At 46.3% G+C, this 20,656-nt stretch overlaps 1 protein-coding gene across 2 annotated transcripts in view; it reads right to left on the bottom strand.

The window, feature by feature from the left end:
• Positions 1-20,656, bottom strand: part of ppm1e (protein phosphatase, Mg2+/Mn2+ dependent, 1E) — a 147,684-nt gene that overhangs the window by 72,890 nt on the left and 54,138 nt on the right. Inside the window, exon 1 of one of the 2 annotated variants that reach the window (XM_078548205.1) lies at positions 14,337-14,383. The exons of the other annotated variant lie outside the window; for it this stretch is intronic. The gene's annotated coding sequence lies outside the window, so the exon portion shown is untranslated. Of the gene's footprint in view, positions 1-14,336; positions 14,384-20,656 lie in introns of those variants that run through there. 2 annotated transcript variants of the gene reach the window in all.

A 20,656-nucleotide genomic window follows, 5' to 3' on the forward strand; every position in this document is an offset into this window, starting at 1 on the left:
TAGGATACAATCCATCTGGCCCTGGTGACTTATCCACCTTCAAGGATGCCAATCCCTCCAGTACTTCCTCTCTCACTATGCTTATTGTAATAATATTTCACACTCCTCCACATTAATTAGAATGTCTGCATCATCCCTCTCCTTAGTGAAGACAGAAACAAAGTACTCATTGAGAACCCTGCCCACATCTTCAGCATCAACGCAGAAGTTACCATGTACATCTCTGATAAACCCTACCCTTTCCTTAATTATTCTCTTGCTCTTAATGTACTGGGAAAACACTTTAGGATTTTCTTTGATTTTACCTGCCAATATTTTTTCGTATCCTCTCTTTGCTTCCCTAATTTCCATTTTTACTTCACTCCTGTACTTTCTATACTCCTCTAGGCTTTCTACAGTATTAAGTCTTTTGTGATTGTCATAAGCTTTCTTTTTCTGCTTTATCTTGGCCTGTATGCTTCTAGATAACCAGGGGGCTCCAGATTTGGCAGTGCCACCCTTATTCTTTGTGGGGACATGTCTACACTGTGCCCGTAGAATCTCACCTTTGAATGCCTCCCACTGATTTGACACAGTTTTCCTTTCTAATAGCTGTATCCAGTCCACACTCACCAGCTCACCTCTGAGCTTCGTAAAATATGTCTTCCCCCAAGCTAAAACTTTTACTCCTGTTCTATCTTTGTTCTTTTCACAGAATCACAGTGCAGAAGAGGCCCTTCGGCCCATCAAGTCTGCACCATCCATACCGATGCTAAATCTAACTATATTATGGTCACTGTCTCCAAAATGGTCCTCCGCTGCTCCTTCAACCACTTGCCCAGCTTCATTTCCAAAGATTAAATTTAGAATTGCACCCCCTCTCGTTGGGTTTGTTACGTGCTAGTTAAGAAAGTTTTCTTGAATGCAGTTCAAGAATTTTGCACCCTCTGTGCCCTTCACACTGTTCATATCCAAATTGATATTAGGGTACTTGAAGTCCCCAACGATTACTGCCCTTTTGTTTTTGCACTCAGAAATCTGCCTACATATTTGCTCCTCTAACTCCCTTCCACTATTTGGGGGTCTATAGTACACTCCTAGCAGTGTGGCCGCCCCTTTTTTATTTCTGAGCTCAACCCATATAGCCTCATTTGATGCTTGATTTAGTGTATCATCCCTCCTCACAGCTGTAATTGATTCTCTAACCAGTAATGCTACACCCCTACTTTTTTTTATCCCTATCGTGTCTGAAAACTCTACATCCAGGGATGTTGAGCTGCCGTCTTTGCCCCCTCCTTAAGCCAAGTTTCCATTATAGCAACAATATCATGTTGCCATGTGTCTATGTGTGCCCTCAGCTCATCACGCAGGGAGAATTGCTAGTGCTGTTGGGGGGGGTGTGGTGTTTAAACTAGATTGGCAGGGGGATAGGAGCCTGAGGGCAAAGTCAGAGCAGGGAACAGGAGATGGGGAATTTGTAAATGACTCTGAAAGACAGAAGAAAGAAAGACCACCTCTCTGAACGTGCTATCCACGTAGTTCTCAGTCTCACGGATGCACCACAGTGACTCCATCCCACCGCTCAAGCTCTGAAGCCCAGAATTCAAAGTTCTACAGCTGCTGACACTTCCTGCACATGTGGTCGTCTAGGACATCTGGAGCATCCATGACTTCCCACATATTACAGGACACGCATTCCACAAAACCGAGCTGTCCTGCCATGGCTTCAATTTACTTATTTTACATTTACTTTATTTCACTTTGGTTTACTGCTATTAACTTTATATTACTTGGCCCTACTTAATAAACCTTACCAAAAGTACAGTTCCTACTTTTTATTTTAAACCTTAGGAATAGAATAAACCTTAAACACTTACCAGATACTCACCAGCTACTCACCAAACAATTAGATTCTTTTCCTACCGAATTGTTCCTTTCCTGTGATGTCACAATTTGTTTTATTTTCACTCTCCTTTCTAACTCAGCGCGGGCCGGTTCCGAGCAGTTGACAGGTCCGCCTCTCCGACTGCTCTTGCCGAAAGTGAGTGATGATAATGCTCTGTGGTCATAGGTTCAAATCCCACCACAGCAGCTGGTGGAATTTAAATTAAATTAATAAATATGGAATTATAAAGCTAGTCTCAGTAATGGTGACCATGAAACTATCATCAATTATTGTAAAAATCCATCTGATTTACTAATGTCCTATAGGAGAAGGAAATCTGCCATCTTTACCCAGTCTGGCCTACATGTGACTCCAGGCCCACAGCAATATGGTTGACTCTTAACTACCTGACCATTAGGGATGGGAAATAATGTAGTAGCCTAGTAGGCCTCTCAATTCAAGGGCAATTAGGAATGGGCAATAAATGCTGGCCTTGCCAGTGACACCCACATCCCATGAAAGAATAAAACAGAATTTCATCATCATAGTCAGTCAGTCAGTTATTGAGTAAACTCAAGGCTGAGATCAATAGATTTTTTGACACTAAGGGCATCAGTGATGTGGGAATAAGGCAGGAAAAGTGGAGCTGAGGTAGATCAGTCATGATCTTATTGAATGAAGGTCAGACCAGGGTCGAGGGGCCGAATGGCCTAGTCCTGCCCCTATTTCTTAAGTTCTTTTGATAGGGCAAATTAGGAGGAACTGTTTACACTGGCAGGAGGATCAGTAACCAGAGGACGCGGATTGAAGTTAATTTGCAAAAGAAGCAGGGGGAATACGGAGCAAATCCTTTTTATGCAGCAAGTGTTTAGCATCTGGAATGCGCTGCCTGAAAGGGCAGTGGAGGCAGAGTCCATCTTAACTTTCTAAAGGTAATTGGATAAATAGCTAGTGAGGTAAAACTGCGAGTTCTATAGGGAAAGAGCGGGGGAGTGGAACTAGAAAGTTCCCTGAGCTTGCTTTGAGCAAATTGGCTGCCACACTTCCCTAAGTACAACAGTAACAACCCTTCAAAAATACTTCATTGGCCGTAAAGCACCTCTGGGTCATCCTGAGGTCGCGAAAGGTGCTATTATAAGTTCGAGCATTTGATATTTCAAAGAGCTGTCACAGGCACCATGGGCCAAATGGCCTCCTTCGGTAAAATTCGATATCCTATAGTGCTTCTCGTTGCAGCCTTGCTATTCACCATGTGCCTGTGTTATGGACATTGCCTCCTTCACCCTTGTTTCCAAGAAGCAAGTACCGCCTTGTTGACTGTACCTCCTGTCCGCCATCACATTGAGGGGATCAAGGGCCCACAGGGATTCTTCCTGGAGCAATATGCTACTGGATAGTGATAGGATCGATAGAGAGCAACTACTTCCATTGACTGGGGAGTCTAGGACAAGGAGGCATAGTCTAAAAATTATAGAATAGAATCATCGAATGGTTACAACGCAGGAGGCTATTCAGACCTCCATGTCCATGCTGGGTCTCTGCAACAGCAACTCAGCTAGTCCCATTTCCCCAACCTTTTTTTTCTCGTCAGATAATCATCCAATTCTCTTTTGAGGGCACTGATTGAATCTGCCTCCACCGCACTCTCTGGCAGCACATTCCAGATCCCAACCACTGAATAAAAATGATTTTCCTCAAGTTGCCATTAGAGCCAGGCCTTTCAGGAATGAAATTAGGAAGCACTTCTTCACTCAAAGGGTGGTGGAAGTTTGGAACCCTCTTCCACAAATAGCAATTAACGCTAGATCAATTGTTAATTTTAAAACGGAGATTGTTAGATTCACGTTATCAGATAGTCAGGGACGTGGAGCAAAGGCGGGTGAACAGAGTGACATCACAAATTAGCCATGATCTCACTGAATGGTGGGGCAGGCCCGAGGGGCTGAATGGGCTCCCCCTGCTCCTATTTTCTATGATTAAAGGAAGCAAGTGGGAAGGCAGGATGACAAGGGGCAGTAAGGATGGAGAAGCTATATAGTTAAAAATAAAATAAACCATAAAGCAGAGAACAGCTAAAAATGAGCGTGATGCCGACAGATGAAGGAGTGAGGCCTGAATGCCTGTGCCTGAGCTGGGGAGAACACGGAATCATCGAGGAGGAGGTGGTGGGAGAGATCGACTTTTAATGGAGCCAACAATTTCATTTCCTTTTTTAAAGAAGAAAATTCTGATCTCTAGCCATTAGTGTCAAAACCTACAAGCTAGTGCCTTGGTGTTGTTTCAGATGAGGCAGTGTTTGACAAACAGGTTGATTCTCCTTCTCATGAGCTCTTAGCCAGCTCATGTTTCCACAGTGAGGAGGGTGCAACATGGGGGGGCGGGGGGGGACTTAAAAAATAAACATAATCCACTTGTTTAGCAATTATTAGCTCTTTGGGGTCAAGTGACTAAAACATTCTGTGTCACTCTGCGCTTATGCGAAAATGTAATTATAATGTTCTCCACCAGTCTTCTCTTTTCTTTCAATTGCATTTAATAATTTAGTCCATTTTGTGAGATCTCAGGTGATATCTAGTACAGATAGGCTGTTTAAATGTAAAGGCTACATTGCGTCCCAGTCGTCCGTTGAGGCAGAACCAGCAGGCGAATGAGGAACGAGTGTTGTTGCTCGATATAATCTGTGTTCACCACCTTGTGGATCTGACTCAGCTGAGACACACAAGAGGATAGTTCAACTGGGGAGTGGCTGTGAGGCCATCACAGCACTCTCTATGTGGTCCCATTCCAGGGTACAGTTAGTTATTGAGTGCTTCATGAAATTCTGCTACAATTCTGCCCCACATTTCCCTTCTCCCCGAACACAGCGACCACTTGACTCCTTAAGGTGTTGCTTAGCTCCAAAAGTAGGACTTCAGCCTCTGAAACAGGAGGTTGTGTGTTCAGGCCCCACTCCAGAGACTTAAGAACATAATCTAGATTGACACACCCAGTGCGGTCCTGAGTGAGTGCTGCATTGTCAGAGGGCCTGTCTTTTGGGTGAGGCATTAAACCAAGGCTCCCATCTGCCCTCTCAGCTGGATGTGAAAGGTTTCACGAGTCATTGAATCTTTTACGTCTGAGGGGGTAGATGGAGCTCTGGAGTGGGACTTGAACCCACAATCTATCTCAGATGGCAAATCGTTTCCCCACATTCATACGTCAATGGCTGTGAAGCACTTTGGGACATTGTGAAAGGCGCTATATGAAGGCATTAAGATTTTTACAACGATTCATCAATCCGTAAATTATGAGAATGAGCTTCCAATTTAAACATGGTGGGATTTGAATTTTCAACCCCTGGAATATATGTTCAGTACCACAGGCTTACCAAACTCAAACACGCCCTTGAACTGTATTCCGACACTAACATGGCCAGACAGATTAATCCAAAGACTTAATTGCTGACATCTGATGTAAGTGATCTTTCGCTATTTAGGTTCTTTGGTCCTACACTTCTTGGTAAAATATTTAAGTTTTACCTTATGCAAACCCATTAAATAACTTATATACAGCACCAATAGGGTTGCCAACTGTGATTAAATGTATTCCTGGAGGTTTCATCACATGACTTGCCCCCACGCTCCAGCCATTCGTTGGCCAATGCATCCGTCATTGTGACATACTGCCTTCCTACGCCAATTGGAAAGCAAAAAGGCTAATTACTCAATTGGATAGTGCTTGACTGTCAACCAAACAGCCTTTCCCCCCACTGCCCCCAACCACCTCCCCCACTTTCAGTATTTCTATATCTGGTAAAGGAAAACGTTGAAAAAAATTTCAAAAGAACGTTTTTTTTTTGACGTCCCGATGACTTTTCTCCAGAGTGGCACACAGCCGTGTCCTGGAGATTGATCTTCAATTCCTGGAGACTCCAGGCCAACCTTGGAGGGGTTGGCAACCCTAAGCACCAACCTTCCCCTCCCAACCCCGCTTCACTCCTCAACTCTTTTCTCCCCTCGCTGTAGTGTGGAGATGGAATTTTTATAATGCCTCCTAACTCATCCCTCTTAACACTCGGGATCATTCCGGTCTAGGCCTTCCCCAGCATTTCCACACCCCTTTTGTAGAACCAGAACAATGCACAACGCAAGCGAGAGGTCACATGTGTATTGTGCCGCTTGGTCCACATTCCTACTCTTCTGCCAGTGCCTCTCCCAGTAATCTTTATTCTAAATCAGTTCATCGCGTTATCTATATGACGAGTTTACTCTCACTGCCACATCTTTTCTGTGAGTCATGCTGCATTCAATCTATTCCTTTCTTTTTGTACTAATGTCGCGCACATTACTTCACCCAACATGCTTTCATTAGGCTTTGTGAAAGAAGGTTTCCATAAAACAGATGCACAGATTGGACCAAAGGCTGCATCTGCCTTTGTGTGTGATTCTTTAATTCCTTTCTGAGTCATCTCTAGTGGCATTTGGCATTAAAAATATATATACTTATCATTAAATAAATAGATTGTTAGTCACAGGAACCATGTGACTTTGCAACGCTCCTTGAGATGATTTTTTCCAGGGTATAAAATTGAAAGTTGGGAAGTTATAAACTGCGAAGCTGGTGAGAGCAGCAAGAGGCGGCACCACCTTGGAATTCCACGCCCGATTCTGCTGGCGAGGCCTGTCCAATATGGAGGTGAAACTAAATTAAAACAGGATGTGGCCATCGTCTCTCCTCACAGGCCCGCCCTCTCTCATCCCAGTCCTGAAAAGGTTGCCCTATCGGGGAGAGATAGAGTAAACTGGGCCTAAACTCTCTGGAGTTTGGGAGAATGGAAGGTGCTCTCACTGAAACACGTTAAGGTTCTAAGAGAGCTTGACAGGGTAGGTGCCAAGAGGCTGTTTCCCCCTCCCCCGGCTTTAGATTCTTCACCCACTGGATTCAAACTCCCGAACTGCCTTGGTGGGATTGTGAATTCATGTTCTCTGGGTTGTTGTTTTAGTAACATAACCCAGTACACCAGCACGTTAGGCAGTATAGCACACAATCAGGTGGAAAGTGAGGCAGGAAGTGAGTTTGTACCCAATGACAGGAGGGGGCTTAAAGTTGTGTATCCTACAGTTACAACGGTGACTCTACTTCAATAGTATCTCATTGGCTGCAAAGCACTTTGGGATGCTGAGGTCATGAAAGGCGCTACAGAAATGCCTAGCAAGCCACTTGCTTGTAAAGGGAGTGACTGAATGTTCCCGACTGAAGCAGGGACCCTGGGGGGTTGGGGGGTTGCGGGGGGGGTCATATTTACTGTCTGGGACAAGTCCTTGCTCACATAAGACTGCCCTGTTCTCATCCCAGCTGAAAGCAACAGGGTGAAATGTAAGGGTGTCTGTAGAGGCACACGTGCAGTCAATGTGCTCCAGAACTTGCTGCAGCCCTAGCTGAGCTGTTCCAGTGCATCTACAACACTGGTATCTACCAATATTGAGTCCCCCACCATCAACATCCTCGGAGTTACCATTGACCAGCAACTGAACTGGCTCAGACTTACATATTTTGTGACTACAAGAGCAGGTCAGAGGTTAGGAATCCTGTGGCAAGTAACTCACCTCCTGACTCCCTAAACCCTGTCCATCATCTGCATGGCACAAGTCAGGAGCGTGATGGAATACTCTCTACTTGCCTGGGTAGGTGCAGTTCCAGCAACATTCACCGCCAGTTTAAACATTCACTCCCTCCACCACTGACGCACAGTGGCAACAGCTTGTAGTCTCATAGATGTTTACAGCACTATCTACAAGATGCACTGCAACAACTTACCAGCACTTCACTAGCACTTTCCAAACCCCTGACTTCTACCACCTAGAAGGACAAGGGCAGCAGATATACGGAACACCACCATCTGCAAGTTCCCCTCCAAATCACTCACCATCCTGACTTGGAAATATATCGCCATTCCTTCACTGTCACTGGATCAAAATCCTGGAACTACCTCCCTAACAGCACTGTGGGTGTACCTACACCACATGGACTGCAGCGGTTCAAGAAGGCAGCTCACCACTACCTTCTTAAGGGCAATTGGGGATGGGCAAAAATGTTGACCTTGCCAGTGACATCCATCTCATGAATCGATTAAAAAAAAATCCTGTCAAAATGTCATCAAAACTAATTTCTCAAGGAATTGTTCCTCTCTCCTGCTGGTCAACATTCCCACACTGGTCTATAGTGTTTAATGGCTGTTTCTTCATGATCGAAGGTCATCCACATTGACCAGAGGGCAAGATAAGGAGAACTTCTTTTTAAACACAGCAAGTTTACAATCTTGAATTCACTGACTGAAAGGGCAGTGGAAACAGATTCACTTGGAAAGGAATTCAAAAGGGAATTGAATAGGAATTGGCGTATAGAATGTGTAGGGGGCAACTTAAAAAGGAAATTAGGAGAGCAAAAAGGGGGAATGAAAAAACATTGTCAGGTAAAATAAAGGAAGATCCAAAGTTATTTTACAAGTACATTAAGAGTAAGAGGATAACTAGGGAAAGAGTAGGGCCCATTAAGGACCATAGTGGTAATTTGTGTGTGGAGCCGGAAGACATAGGTAGGGTTCTAAATGAATACTTTGTGTCGGTGTTCACAAGTGAGAGGGATGACGTGGGCATGGAAATCAGACAGAAGGACTGTGATATAATTAGAGAAATTAGCATAGAAAGGGAGGGGGTTCTAAGTGGTCTGGCAGGCTTAAAAGTAGATAAATCTCCAGGCCCGAATGAAATGTATCCCAGGCTGTTGAGTGAGGCAAGGGAGGAGATAGCAGGGGTGCTGGCAATAATTTTCAATACCTCTCTGGCCACAGGAGAGGTGCCAGGGGACTGGAGGACAGCCAATGTGGTACCGTTATTCAAGAAGGGAGGAAGGGAACTACAGGCCAGTCAGTCTAACCTCAGTGGTGGGGAAACTATTGGAAGCAATTCTGAGGGACAGTATTAATCTACACTTGGAGAGGCAGGGATTAATCAATTAGCATGGTTTTGTTAAGGGGAGGTCATGTCTGACCAATTTGATTGAATTTTTGGAAGAGGTTACCAGGTGTGTAGATGAAGGCAATGCATTTGACGTGGTCTACTTGGACTTCAGCAAGGTTTTTGTTAAGGTCCCACATGGGAGACTGATAATGAAGGTAAGAGCCCATGGGATCCAAGGCAATTTGGCAAATTGAATCCAGAATTGGTTGAGTGGCAGGAAGCAGAGGATGATGGTAGAGGGGTGTTTTTGTGACTGGATGCCTATGTCCAGTGGGGTTCCACGGGGATCGGTGTTGGGTCCCTTGCTGTTTGTGGTATATATAAACGATTTAGACTTGAATGTAGGAGGGTTGATCAGTAAATTCGCAGATGACACGAAAATTGGTGGGGTGGTAAATAGTGAGGAGGATAGCCTTAGATTACAGGAGGATATAGACGGGCTGGTCAGCGGCAAATGGAATTTAATCTGGATAAGTGTGAGGTGATGCACTTGGGCAGGACAAACAAGGCACGGGAATACACGATGAATGGTAGGACCCTGGCAAGTACCGAGGATCAGAGGGACCTTGGTGTGCATGTCCACCAGTCCCTTGAGGTAGCGGGACAGGTAGATAAGGTGGTTAAGAAGGCATATGGGATACTTGCCTTTATTAGTCGAGGCATAGAATATAAGAGCAGGGAGGTTATGCTGGAACTGTATAAAACGCTGGTTAGGCCACAGTGAGAGTATTGTGTGCAGTTCTGGAACCCGCATTATAGGAAGGATGTGATTGCACTAGAGAGAGTGCAGAGGAGATTTACCAGGATGTTGCCTAGGCTGGAGAGTTTTAGTTGTGAGGAGAGATTGGATAGACTGGGGTTATTTTCCCTGGAGCAGAGGAGATTGAGGGGGGACATGATTGAGGTGTATAAAATTATGAGGGGCATAGATAGGTAGACAGGAAGAAGCTTTTCCCCTTGGTGGAGGGATCAATAATCAGGGGGCATAGATTTAAGGTAAGGGGCAGGAGGTTTAGAGGGCATTTGAGGAAGAATTTTTTCACCCAGAGGTGGTGGGATTCTGGAACTCACTGCCTGAAAGGGTGGTAGAGGCAGATACCCTCATAACATTTAAGAAGTATTTAGATGTACACTTGCGATGCCATGGCATACAAGGCTATGGGCCTAGTGCTGGAAAATGGGATTGGAATAGTTAGGTACTTGTTTGACCGGCACAGACTCGATGGGACGACGGGCCTTTGTCTGTGCTGTAGACCTCTATGATTCTATGGATAAATATTTGAAAAGCAAAATGTTCTCAGGGCTATGGAGAAAGGGCAGAGAGGAGTGGGGTTAATTGGATCGTAGTTAATTGGACGGGCTGAATGGCCTCCTGTCACACTGCACGATGCTTGAGTCTGATGTCAAAGTAGTTGAAGGTCTCTCAGGAACTGATCGCTTCCTGCTGACACCCAACTGCTACATGAGGCTGAGGATTGGGAATGATGGGTTGGGGGAGGCTCTGAAGCTGCCCCACTTTCCATCCCCTGACATTGAGACGAGCAGTCAGGAACTGAATAATTCATTATAAAACATACGCAACCATGGAAACCCAGGGAACAGCCGTTTAACAGCAGGGTAATTGCAGTGCATCGAACTATCCATTAAGAGGTGACGTCTATAGCACTTAATCACAGTGGTTAGGCCTTCTCTCTTCATTTTTTTTTAACTATATATAATAAAATATGTGTAAATATAGATCACTACCACTTTCCCATCTGCAATACTCTCACTGTTAGTGAGCAGACATCACCAGAACTTGCAATTATATAGCGCCTTTCACAGCCTCAGGACGTCCCAAAGCACTTTACCGTGTTTTCTGGACTGTAGCTATGGTATAGGAAATGTGGCAGCCAATTTGCGCACAGCAAGCCCCCACAAACAGCAGGGAGATAAATGACCAGGTCATCTGCTTCAGTTGATGCTGGTTGTGGGGTAAACATTGGCACAGGACAGCGAAGGTGGGGGAAGGGGACCCTGTTGACAGAATCCAAACCGGTCAATGAGGTCAAAACCAAGGCACAGAGATTTTCTTTACTGAGAGAGTTTATTGACTTTATTCAGTCTTATCGCTCCTCTCATACACTCAGTGTCCCAGCTGGCCCCTATTTATAGAATCTTTTGAATAAAACAAATTAGCAAAAAAAATCAAACTAAGGGTAAGCAGCCTTGGTGGGGGCACTGTAACTAAAACAAGAACATGAAAGGAAATTTACAAAATTAAATTAAAATGTCATTTCCGGGGGTGATGATGCACCTCAGCCCCCATGGTGCCCACTGATTGCGGAAGGGCCCTAGCGTAGCGGTGGACACCGCGTGCTCCCTCTCCAGGACCACTCGGCCACAAATATAGTCTCGGTAGAGAGGCAGGCAGTCGGGCCGCACGACCTCCTTGATCGCCTGCTGCCTGGACCTGTTGATGGCCACCTTGGCCAGGCCCAGGAGCAGGCTTACGAGGTCCTCCTCCTTTCCTTCCCCCCTCCGCACCAGGTCTCCCTTATTTATATGTGCTCAAAGTGCTTAATTGAACAATGTCCTTCCCCTGTATATCTTACCAATATAATTAACATACTATTAACAGACTCCCCAGTTCTTCTTTCAAATAAAGCCAGGGGAGCTTTACTATCCACCACAGAGCCCAAAGGGGGCCTTGGATTAATACCTCATTCCAGAGATGGCACTTCCAAAAGTGTAGCACTCCCCCAGTACTGCACCAGGAACATCAATGTGAATTAGATGCCCCATTCGGTATTGGTTAGGTTAATGGTGTCACCTGGTGAATCTCACAGATCGATAAGCTTCCAGAAGTTATCCCAGCTCATGTCCGGTCAGCTGATTTCAGCATAACTGCTGACAGAGATTTTGGCTTGGGCCTCAATCCTAGGTTGAGGATTGTCACTTCTCCCCCATCCCCAGTGATGCTGGTTTGCAAGTGCCCATGAGGACAGGGTCAGATAACTGGGAGTGCATCGTGGCAATCATTCATTGGATCATAGATACAGCAGTGGGCCATTCAACCATTGTATTCATATAAAGCCTCTTTCTCAACCCAACACCCCAAAGTGCTTTACAGCCAATGAAGTATAATTACTGTTGTAATGTAGGAAACTCAGCAGCTAATTTGCACACAACATGGTCTCACAGGCAGCAATGTGATAATGACCAGGTAATTTGTACATTTACTGGTGTTGATTGAGGGATAAATATTGGCCCATACACCCTGGAGAACTCTCCTGCTCTTCGTTGAAATAGTGTCATGGGATATTTTACATCCACCCGAGCAGGCAGATTTAGGCATGGTTTAGCATCTCATCTCAAAGGTAGCACCTCCAACAGTGCAGCACCTCCTCAGTACTGAATCACAAAATGGTGATGGCACAGAAGGAGGCCATTCAGCCCTTTGTGACTGCACTGGCTCTCTGAATGGGCAATTTACCAAGTGCCGCTCCCTGGCCTTCTCCCCGTAACCCTGCATATTCATCCTTTTCAATTTATCCAATTCCCTCTTGAATGCCTCGATCGAACCTGCCTTCACCACACTCTCAGGCCACAACATTCCAGACCCCAAACAAGCGCTGAGTGTAAAAGTCTTTCCTCAGGTCTCCATTGCATTTTGTGCTCAAGCCTCCAGCATAGAACTTGAGCCCACAACCTTCTGACCTAGAGGTGAGAGTCTACCCACTGAGCCACAGCTGATACAGTCAGGCTTGTAGCCCTAAATATTTGTTTAACAAAAACCTAGCAATCTCAGTTTTCAAATTTTTAATTGACCCACCAGCCTCATCAGAGTTTGGGGGAAGAGAGAATTCCAGATTTCTACTACCCTCTGTGTGAAAAAGTGTTTCCCGATATCACCCCTGAACAGCCTAGCGCTAATTTTAAGATTTTGCCTCCTTACTCCCCCACTAGAGGGAAATAGTTTCTATCCATCTGCCCTACCAACTCCTGTAATCATCTTAAACACCTCAATCAGATCACCCCTTAATCTTTGATACTCAAGGGAATACAAGCCTTGTCTACAAAACCCATCCTCATAATTTAACCCTTTTAGCCCTGGTAATATTCTGATGAATCTTTGCTGAACGCCCGCCAAGGTCAATATATCATTCCTAAAGTGCAGTACCCAGAACTGAATAGCTATTCCAGAGAGGGTCTATGCACAAGAGCATAAGAATTTGGATTAGGAGCACACCATTCAGCCCCTCCAGCCTGTTTCGCCAGTCAATAAGATCATGGCTAATCTGACTGTGGCCTTAACCCCACTTTCCTGCCTGTTCCCCATAACCCTTGACTCCCTTGTTGATCAAAAGCATGTCTAACTCAGCCTTGAGTCTATTAACTGATCCAGCCTCCACTGCTCACTGGAGAAGAGAATTCCAAACACCAACAAACCTTTGAGAGAAGAAATTCCTCCTCATCTTAAATGGGGCCCTCATTTTGAATCTGTGCCCCCTAGTTCTAGATTCCCCCGTGAGGCAAAACATCCTTTAAGCATCTACCTTATTTAGTCCCCTCAGAATCTTAGATGCTTCAATCAGATCACCCCTCATTCTTCTCAACTCCAATGGGTATAGGCCCAACCTGCTCAACCTTCCCTCATAAGACAACCAGTAAGCAGAGTGACATACAACTGTAGCGGAACGTCCAAAGATTTTACGCCTCACACAACAATTTGCAATTTTATTTTTGTTTCCCCGTTGTTTCCTGAACCCCTCCCCCATCCTCTGCTTTCCTGAATGTATTGATTCACACTGGTATAGTAGCAGCTATTCTCCACACCTCACCCACAATGTCTGACTCTCCAACGTGAGCCGGTTAAGTTAACCGAAAATTTCAAAACTGAAAATGACGGATATTTGACAGCTAGAGTACTGAGGGTTACAGAACGAAGGTGGGTAAATGGAGCTGTGATACAACCAGGTCATGCATCATCTAACTGAATGGTGGAACAGGCTCCGGGGCTGAAGGGCCGACTTTGTTGTGTCAGCCAAGCCTCAGTGGGTAGCATGCTCACCTCTGAGTCAGGAGGTCGTGGGTTAACATCCCAATCCAGACACTTGAGCACAACAATCCAGGCTGACACTCCAGTGCAGTACTGATGGAGTGCCGCACTTCCAGGGTTGCCATTGATGAGATGCTAAACCCAGGCCCCATCTGCCCTCTCAAACAGACGTAAAACATTCCAAGCCACTATCGCGAAGAAGAGCAGGGGAGTTGACCGCAATCTTGATCAATTTTAACCCCCCAACCAGTAACACTAAAGACATGGTCATTATCACATCACAGTTTGTGGGAGCTTGCTGTGTGCAAATTGGCTGCTGCATTTTCTACATCAGAACAGTGACTCCACTTCAGAATGTACTTCATTGGCTGTGAAGCAGTTTAGGACATCCTGATACGCACTAAAGAAATACAAGACTTTCTTCTGCACTTACCGCGTTTCCCGATTCCATTTTGTGGGGCTTAATTCTCAAGCTGTGGGGTCAGGTCACAGGATACAGATTCTCTCTTGGTTAATGTTAAATGCAAAAAACGTGCACGTTTTGGTTTAATTTATTTGCTGTTAAAGAGGCTGCCAATCCAGTCCCCCGTTCTCCAAGGACATCCTTATTCATAGGCTGCGTTGCCCTGGAGACATCCAGTGCAGCATCAAGACTGGTGATTGGCTAACAACAAGCTGATAGAAAGGGAGCAGCCAACACTGGCATATTGCATATTTGCATAAAATATGAATGCTAATGAGGTATTTGATTATACGCGCATGTGACATACATATATTAACACATCTGGAAGTGCTGATCTATCTATGGAGAGTGTCTCCAAGGGTATCCCTTTAAAGGTGCCTGATCACAGGGGACTTACAAGGCAATTATTACTCTACGAGTGACACTTCCCAAGCTGTGAGATTTATTTCACTTATTTGACTTTGTTCTATGAAAATGCTCGTTTTCTAGGCTTGTGTGATCACAACAAGATGCCCTTTCGTGTTGGAATGATGCAGGGTTACCATAACTGACTCGATGCGGGGGGGGTGAAGAGAAGAGGCAAAGGATTGCCAACCCTCTAGGGCTGCCCTGGAGTCTCCAGGAATTGATGATTTAATCAATCTCCTGGGCAAAATTCATGGGCACATTCAAAAATAATTCTGTTCATTAGTTATAAAAACATTGGTGATTGGGAGGGGGTGAAAAAGGCTGTTTTACCCGATGTTTAGAGGAGAGGACATGTGCTAAAATCTCCAAGAAAATACCCAAGCAGAGTTGGCAAGCTAAGCCCAGTAGCAGCTGCGGGGGGAGAAAGAGACCATTTCAGATTCAATGTCATCAAGACAAGGAAAAAAACGCACTCTCTCTAACATCTTCCCATTCTGACAAACAATCACTGACCTGAGACAGTAACTCTGTTTCCCTCTCCACAGATGCTGCCAGACCTGCTGAGCTTTTCCATCATTTCGTTTCTCACTCCAGCATCCACAGTATTTTGCTTTTTTTAAATTCATTCATGGGATGTGGGCGTCGCTGTCTGGGCCAGCATTTATTGCCCATCCCTAATTGCCCTTGAGAAGGTGGTGGTGAGCTGCCTTCTTGAACCACTGCAGTCTATGTGGTGTAGGTACTCCCACAGTGCTGTTTTGACCCAGTGACAGTGAAGGAACGGCGATATATTTCCAAGTCAGGATGGTGAATGACTTGGAGGGGAACTTCCAGGTGGCAGTGTTCCCATCTATCTGCTGCCCTTGTCCTTCTAGATGGTAATGGTCGTGGGCTTGGAAAGTGTCTAAGGAGCCTTGGTGAGTTGCTGCAGTTCATCTTGTAGATGGTACACACTGCTGCTACTGTGTGTCGGCAGCGGAGGGAGTGGATGTTTGTGGATGTGGTGCCAATCAAGTGGGCTGCTTTGTCCTGGATGGTGTCGAGCTTCTTCAGTGTTGTCGGAGCTACACTCATCCAGGCAAGTGGGGAGTATTCTGTCACATTCCTGACTTGTGCCTTGTAGATGGTGGACAGGCTTTCGGGAGTCAGGTGGTTGAGTTACTTGTCGCACGATTCCTAGCCTCTGACCTGCTCTTGTAGCCACAGTATTTATATGGCTAGTCCAGTTCAGTTTCTGGTCAATGGCAACCCCCAGGATGTTGATAGTAGGGGATTCAGTGATGGTAATGCCATTGAACATCAAGGGGCGACGGTTGGATTCTCCCTTGTTGGAGATGATCATTGCCTGACACTTGTGTGGCGCGTATGTTACTTGCCATTTGTCAGCCCAAGCCTGGATATTGTCCAGGTCTTGCTGCATTTGGACATGGACTGCTTCAGTATCTGAGTAGTCGTGAATGGTGCTGAACATTGTTCAGCAAACATCCCCATTTCTGACCTTATGATGGAAGGAAGGTCATTGATGAAGCAGCTGAAGATGGTTGGGCCGAGGACACTACCCTGAGGAACTCCTGCAGTGATGTCCTGGGGCTGAGATGACTGACCTCCAACAACCACAACCATCTTCCTTTGTGCTAGGTATGACTCCAACCAGCGGAGAGTTTTCCCCCTGAATTCCATTGACTCCAGTTTTGCTAGGGCTCCTTGATGCCACACTCGGTCAAATGCTGCCTTGATATCAAGGGTAGTCAATCTCACCTCACCTCTTCTGTTCAGCTCTTTTGTCCATGTTTGAACCAAGGCTGTGATGAGGTCAGGAGCTGAGTGGCCCTGGCGGAACCCAAACTGAGCATCAGTGAGCAGGTTATTGCTAAGCAAGTGCCGCTTGATAGCACTGTTGATGACCTCTTCCATTACTTTACTGATGATCGAGAGTCGACTGATGGGGCAGTAATTGGCCAGATTGGATTTGTCCTGCTTTTTGTGTACAGGACATACCTGGACAATTTTCCACATAGCCGGGTAGATGCCAGAGTTGTAGCTGTACTGGAACAGCTTGGCTAGGGGTGCAGCAAGTTCTGGAGCAAAAGCCTTTAGTACTATTGCTGGAATATTGTCAGGGCTCATGGCCTTTGCAGTATCCAGTGCATTCAGCTGTTTATTGATGTCACATGGAATGAATTGAATTGATCGAAGACTGGCATCTGTGAGGCTGGGGACCTCTGGAGGGGGCCAAGATGGATCATCCACTCGGCACTTCTGGCTGAAGATTGTAGCAAATGCTTCAGCCTTATCTTTTGCACCGATGTGCTGGGCTCCTCCATTACTGAGGATGGGGATATTTATGGCGCCTCCTCCTCCAGTGAGTTGTTTAATTGTCCACCACTGTTCATGACTGGATGTGGCAGGACTGCAGAGCTTAGATCTGATCCGTTGGTTGTGGGATCACTTAACTCTGTCTGTCACTTGCTGCATATGCTGTTTGGCACGCAAGTAGTCCTGTGTTATAACTTCACCAGTTGACACCTCATTTTTAGGTGTGTCTGGTGCTGCTCCTGGCATGGCCTCCTGCACTCTTCATTGAACCAAGGTTGATCCCCTGGCTTGATGATAATGGTAGAGTGGGGGATATGCCAGGCCATGAGGTTACAGATTGTGTTTGACTACAGTTCTGCTGCTGACATAGTCACCATCTGTGTGATGGTCCACAACGCCTCATGGATGCCCAGTCTTGAGTTGCTGGATCTGTTTGAAATCTATCCCATTTAGCACGGTTGTCGTGCCACACAACACGATGGAAGGCGGGACTTCATCTCCACAATGACTGTGCGCTGGTCACTTCTACCGATACTGGCATGGACAGATGCGTCTGCGGCAGGGAGATTGGTGAGGATGAGGTCAGGTATGTTTTTCCCTCTTGTTGGTTCCCTCACCACCTGCTGCAGACCCAGTCTAGCAGCTAGGTCATTTAGGACTCGGCCAGCTCGGTCAGTAGTGGTGCTACCGGGTCACTCTTGGTGATGGACATTGAAATCCCCCACCCAGAGTACATTCTGCGCCCTTACCACCCTCAGTGCTTCCTCCAAGTGATGTTCAACATGGAGGAGCACTGAATCATCAGCTGAGGGAAGGTGATATGTGTTAATCAGCAGGAGGTTTCTTTGCTCATGTTTGACCTGATGCCATGAGACTTCATGGGGTCCGGAGTTGAGCACTCTGAGGGCAACTCCCTCCCAACTGTATACCACTGTGTCGCTGGGACAGGACATTCCCAGGGATGGCAGTGGTGGTGTCTGGGACATTATCTGTAAGGTATGATTCCGTGAAGATGACTATGTCAAGCTGTTGCTTGACTAGTCTGTGAGACAGCTCTCCCAATTTTGGCACTAGCCCCCAGATGTTAGTAAGGAGGATTTTGTTGTTGTTTCCGGTACCTAGGTCGATGCCGGGTGGTCCGTCCAGTTTCATTCCTTTTTTGTGTCTTTGTCGCCGTTTGTTACAACTGAGTGGTTTGTTAGGCCATTTCAAAGGGCATTTAAAAGTCAATCACATTGTTGTGGGTCTGGAGTCACACGTAGGCCAGACCAGGTAAGGATAGTATATTTCCTTCCCTAAAGGGCATTAATGAACCAGATGGGTTTTTACAACAATCGACAATGGTTTCATGGTCATCATCAGATTTTTGATTCCAGATTTTTATTGAATTCAAATTCCACCATCTGCCGTGGTGGGATTCAAACCCGAGTCCCCAGGGCATTACTCTGGATTACTAGTCCAGTGACAATACCATTGCCTCCCCTTTGTTATGGTAACTGACTCTTGTGGGCAGATAGGGAGGTCACCCCAACCCAACTTTGGCAGTTATGCCCGGAAGGTTCCGGGGATCTTCCTAGACGAAGGTTGCAGCATATGTGGTTGGGGGAACAGCACTCCACCTCCCCCGATGGATTGGTGGGGGGGGGGGGGTGCGGTTTGGGGGGCAAGGACCTGAGGGAGGCAAGGGGTCCCACTGTTGAGGTTAACGGATGAGATGTTAAGGCCTGCTCGGGTGGATGTACAAGATCCCATGGCACTATTTCGAAAGAAGAGCAGCGGAATTATCCCTGTGTTTACTGGCCCAATATTTATCCCCCTATCAACATCACAAAAGCCGATTATCTGGCCATGATCACATTGCTGTTAGTGGGAGCTTGCTGTGCACAAATCGGCTGCAACATTCCCTCCATTACAACAGTGACTACACTTCAACAAGTACTTCGTTGGTGTAAAGCACTCATGCGGCAGGATTTTCCATACCCACCGTGATCTTCCAGTCCCGCCGCAAGTCAATGGAATTCAGGCTGGGGCACCCCCCTCACCCACGGCGGGACCCACACACGACAGGGCCCGAAAATCCCGGCTAATGATGTTCGTGAAACGTGCAATATAAATGCAAGTCTTCCTTTCTTTATTGCTAATTGGTTAGGGAAATAAACTGTCGACAGCAACAGAAAGGGTTAATTTTATAGGACTGAAGTCGTGAGCAATATACCTCTCTCGGGATGGCTCACTGTCTTCCAGTTAATAGATGTCTCAGTGTGACTGCATCACAGGGGCTCCCTAATGTTGCTGAGTAGCATTTTAAGTAAAAATCAATAACCTCCCCCTTTTGTTTGCTTCACAACAATTTTCTAAATTGTGTTGCAAGCAGTGAAGAATTCACTCTGATTGTGGCAGTTTAGGCAAAGCAAATTTCTGTAGGACGTGGGCAGCCTGGTGCTTGATTTAGGCCTCCCCCCCAGGACCTGACATCGACCACGAGCAGCTGGCTCACTGACGTCACTCAGCACTCAGTCCAGGATAAAATTAGCCTGAGCCGTGGGTCTGTTCAGCCAGGACCCAATGCGGCATTAACAGGGGAGGAGGAATATTAAATGCACACAGACAGACACAAAGACGGAGATACACACACATATGCACACACAAAGGCACATAAACAGGAACACAGGCTGACAGACGTACATGGAGGCACACTCAGAGAGACAGAGCCAGGCACAGAGAGGAGCACAAAGACACAGGCAGAGCGCGAGAGAGAGAGACATACACACAGGCAGAGAGAGATACAGGCAGAGAGAGAGGGAGGGACAGAGACAGGCAGACTGAAAGAGAGAGACAGAGAAGGAGAGGGAGGGTGAGAGGGAGGGGGTGGGGGTGGTGGAGGGGAGGGAGGGGGAGAGGGGGTAGGCAGAGGGGGAGACAGAGAGGGAGACAGACAGGGGGGGAGACAGACAGGGAGACAGACAAAGACACACATGCACACAGACAAGCACAGGTGCACAGAGACACGGGTGCATGGAAACACACACACACATACAGACACAGGAACAGGCTGACACATGCACACAGAGGCACACACACAGTGACAGATAGAAACAGTGACAGGTACAAGCCCATAGAAACACACAGAGACAGACATACACAAGCACAGGCACACAGACACGCACAAAGGTACAGACACGCACACACAGACATTCAGACACAGGGCAGTGAAGGCCAATCCACGACTCATATTCTGACTCATGCAGAGAAATCAAAAGGTGCGGTGGGTGAGGGTGGGGGCGGCGTAGGAGGGGGAGGGATAAACTAGCTCCATTCTGCAAGGACACTTCAAGTGTCTAAAAATAGGAAGTAAGCCTTGGGTAGTTAATGCATCACTGTCAAAGCTTTCAAAACACACACACATTTTCCACCATATCGAAATGATTTCCTGCCATTTCTATTTGATGGAGAGTTCTGGGAATGTAGAATTATGTTCCTTTGAAGAACTCTGAGTAAACTACAAAAAAGTGACTCTATTGCAATTAACTGTGGAAATGCTCCATGACCCTCACAGGGCCCAGAGA

The sequence above is a fragment of the Cetorhinus maximus genome, chromosome 9, assembly GCF_964194155.1.
Source record: "Cetorhinus maximus chromosome 9, sCetMax3.hap1.1, whole genome shotgun sequence".
Lineage (NCBI taxonomy): Eukaryota > Metazoa > Chordata > Chondrichthyes > Lamniformes > Cetorhinidae > Cetorhinus > Cetorhinus maximus.